The following is a 4,164-nucleotide window of genomic DNA, read 5'->3' on the forward strand; positions in this document are numbered from 1 at the left end:
GAGGCGGGATCCCTCCTCCCCCCTCTCTCCCTCTAAGCCAACGGGACGCACACACGACGGTTCGGGCTGAACCGGAGGCTCCTCGCGGCCAGTCTGCCTCTGCCGGAGCTGCCCCGGGCTCAGCTGTGCCCTCCCTGGCCCAGCGGGCGGAAGAGGGTCGACCAGGCCCCAGGACGTGTGTGTCTGGAGGAGCCCCTTGCGGGCGGTGTTGGTGGGGACAGGGAACAGCCCAGAGTCTAGACCCGGGGTGGGGTGGGTGCCCGGGACCTCTTCCCGGAGACTCCACTCTGCATAGTGGAGGTTGCGGGGGGGGGGGGGTGAGAGCTCAGCAGCGGCCAGAGGGGGTGGGAGGTGGGGGCCTCTTCGCGGTGCCACAGGGGTGGGGGCAGAGCTCGGAGGCGCAGGGCCCGCTCCCCGCGGTGGAGGGTGCAGTGGGCGCCTCGACTCCCCCACTGGCGTCGGTTTGGTTGGCTCTCGCCGATCCAGGAAAACCGGGGTGAGACGTGAGAGGTGACTCGACAGCTACACGCATAGCAACACTCTCACCCCTCACACCCTCGCCGGGCACGCTCACATTCACACTCATTCAGAGCACAGCGCCCACTCTGGGTGGACTCCTGCGGGTCCGAGCCAGCAATCTGAGCGAGCAGCACCGAGCGCCGCCCGAAGAGCTGCCCCCCCTTAGTCTGGTGGGGCTGGTTTCTGAAATCCAGGCTGGGCCTCGATCCGCAGCAGCCCCGGGGTCCCAGGGGCGCCTGTCGCCCAACCGGCACGTCGCCTTTTAGGGCTTCCGGAGACAGGTGCCCGTCCCCGCCTCCCGCGCCAGCAGGCGGGTCCGTAGCGCTGACCCGCGACTCTGAGCAGCATTAGCCGGGTCCGCGGGCCGTCGTGGGGGAGTACGCTCTCCCTGACCTTGCCCCAAAGCCAGAGAGGGCGGAAGTCAGCTTAGGGCTCTCACTTCTGAACTGTTCAAAGAGGCAATCAATTTTTATGATGTAATTTATAATTTATGCAGGTTGTCTTCATACATATGGTGTTGCTTTTGTGTGTCGGGGTTTCAGGTGCTTTATTACTCTGACGGTGTGATTTGCATTCATGTTCGGTTACCGAGATCATATTTCTCCTGTTTACACCATAAGGGCCCGAAATGGAGATTAATGCTACTTTCCTTCGCCGGGGCAACTCCCAGTAGACCCCGGACCTTGGCTCACCCCTAGACTCCAGGGCCCTGGTGTCCAGCTTCAAGGAAAAGAGGCCCTGCCACGTCCTGGCCATCTGGGAAGCCTGGCAGTTCAGAGGGTCCAAGCAGGCCACCTGCTCCAGTGATGTGGGCCTAGGCAGAGGCCTGGGGTCTCCTGGGACAGAAATGGGGGCTCCCACATTAGAGCATCCTTTCTAGGGGGGACGAGGCTGGGTGTGGGCAGGCCACTGGGCTGCGTGGTGACCCACGTCCCCTGCAGGCTAGACAACTCTGAGCTGACGCTACAGCCAGGGCCCTGGAAAACACCGCACTTCAACCACTCGGGACCCCCACTAGCGACTTCTACAGGGAGCTGAGAAGACCCTGAGAGCGAGAACCAGGCGGTGATCACATCCCAACACATCCCTCCTGGCTTCCCACACACCCAGGACCCCCTGCTAAGGGAGACAGAGGGAGGACAGGCCCAGGACTGGAGGGAGCGGGCTGCGGAGGCCTGTGCTAGGCTTGCCAGGCACAGTTGAAATGATTAAGCCAATTAAGCTCAAACAAACAGACACAAGACACTGACCCGAGAGACCAGGCATCTTGGAATGCTCCAGCGGTAGGCCTAGTGTCGCTGGCATGCGTCAGATGGTACTGCGAGGCACACCTGGACTGGACGCGCCTAGAAGGCCTCCCCACCCCACCTCATCCCACGAGGCTGAAAAGACGCTGTGAAAGAACCACCCTGGGACTGAGAATGGGGAGGGGAAAAGTGGGCACCGAAGCATATGTGCTGAGTCTCCAAAATTCCAGCGCAGACTGGGGTTGGGGAAGTCCAGGCATTGGAAGCTAAGGCACTGGGACGGGTCCTCCCAGCCCCTGCGGGGACCATGGACAGGGAAGGTTGTTTGAAGACCCAGACTAATCTAAGAGGCCCTGTCCCCAGAATGTGGAGATGTGGCTACAGGTTTTCAAAGTGCCCAGGAGCACCCAGCTCTCTGAGGGGCGAGGGCTGGGGTTCGTCCCATTGGGTGGCTGTTCCTGTGACCCCCGTGGTCAGACCGGGGTGGTGGACGTACGGTGCGGGCCATCCTCAGGAGCCCTGGCCTGGGAAGTGGGGGCGCAGGTTCGTGGCGCTCTGAAGCGTAATTATTTGATCTGCAGATGTAAGTGGAATTTATTGTAACAACAAATATAGTGATGTCAAAACCCAACCTTGGATTAAAGCCGGCAGCCAAAGGGGAAGTGTATTAATTTCCAACAGCATCTCAGGCCAGAGCCTATTAGAGCAAGCTATTCTTCAGGCCCCCCCATCAGAATTAATCATTGGGAGTTAATTTGAAGCTCAGACAAGTTGCTGTTAATTTAGTGCAGGGAGGACGGGATGGAATAAAAAGCTGAGGTGCTGGCCGAGCCTCGTGGGTCTCATTAATCAGCCAGCTGAGACGGCCTGGCTTGATTACAATTTGCAAAAAAATTCATTAGGACCCGGGCGATTGACAATTTTTCTCTCTGCCTGTGATGTGACTCATTAGGCAGCCAAATGAAAGCCATGATGACGGCCATGATGACAGCGGCCGTCAAGCGCTGCTTGTTTATCTTCCTCCCCTCGGCCTGTCTCTCGGGCCTGGGCCGCCGGGCTGGGCTCCCGGCATTGGGGGTTCAGGGGTTGGGGAGGAGGAGGAGGACCGAGCCCAGAGAGGGCAGGAGGCCCGGCGGTAGCCCCAGGCCCTCTACTCCTGCTGCTTCCAAAGGCCCAGGACCAGGGCACCTGGGGGGCTCGAGCCCTGGGCTGGGGCTCCCTGAGGGCCACCTCCCAATCCTAGGGAGCGTCATGTCCCCCTGGGGTTTGTGAAGCCAAGGCTTTGGGCCCCTCCCCTCTGTGTCTCCCGTCCCTACCCTGGGCTTTTGGAGAAGGTGGGTAGGGGTTACACCTGTTACAGTGGAAGGATATAAGGGTGAGTGCTCCAGGATCTGCCCAGGCGTGCCCTGCTCTCAACACCCTGAGGGCCAGGCGAGGGCATCCCCGCTGGGAAGACTGCAGCTCTCCCTAGGTCCTCAGGCCCGGACACTGAACCACCAGCCACCTTTCCGCCAGGGGCGCATATCCGGCCAGGGCATGGAGAGGCCCCCGGGGTTGGGGGTGGGGACGGCGTCTCCAAGCCCTCCAGTGCTGAGGCAGCGGCCTGTGGCCAGTGAGGACCTGCCCCGAGCAGGTTGCACCAACCGGTGACCCGCGTGCGTTCACTGGCGGGCCACCGGCGGAATCAGCGGGAGCGGCGGGGAGCGGCCCGGGCGCACCCCCCGACCCCAGAGCGCTGGGTGGGGGCAGCAAGGAGCCCGCGTAGCTCTCCTGGCCCGCAGAGCGGACCGAGGCCCTCGGAGGAACGGCCGCTCAATTTTGCTGGGGCTCAAAAACCAAGCCTGGGCCATTTTCTGTCCCTGGAAATCTTGGGGACGCGACGGGAATCGCTGTATCGGTCGCGCCTGGCCCCCTCACCTTGTGCCTGAAGTTCGGGCTGAGATCTCGGTCCCCCTGCCCCTCCGCCGGGGAAAGGTGATGGGTTGGAAGCCACCTAAAGTCAATATTCCTATTGTCCCATGGCCACCGGCTTCCCCGTCTTGGGCTGAGAATCTCGGTGAGTGCGGCGCGCGGCTGCTCCGCAACCCGCTGCCCGGCCTCCACGCGGGAGGATGAGGCTGGCGAAGCCGCCGGCTTCTCTTCGCTCTCCCGGCTGCTGGTTTAGGGGCCGCGAGGGCTCTGACATCGCGCTCACTCTCGCCTGCCCGCTCCGCGCCCCCTGGGTCACCCCTGGACTGTCCACAGCAATCTCCGAAGCCCCTGGCCGCCCGCATCCAGCCGAGAGCCTCGGGTCGGGAGAGGAGCCGCGGGTGGAACCCGCCCGGCCCGGGGTGGGTGGGGGCGCGGTCCGCGGGGGTGGGGGAGGGAGGGCGAGGGTCCGCGTACGTCCCTCCTGCGC

Source organism: Sus scrofa, chromosome 15 (assembly GCF_054392235.1).
Source record: "Sus scrofa isolate SSC_HxYL_T2T_F1_AM1 chromosome 15, Sscrofa_HxYL_maternal_Yorkshire_Landrace_v2.0, whole genome shotgun sequence".
NCBI lineage: Eukaryota > Metazoa > Chordata > Mammalia > Artiodactyla > Suidae > Sus > Sus scrofa.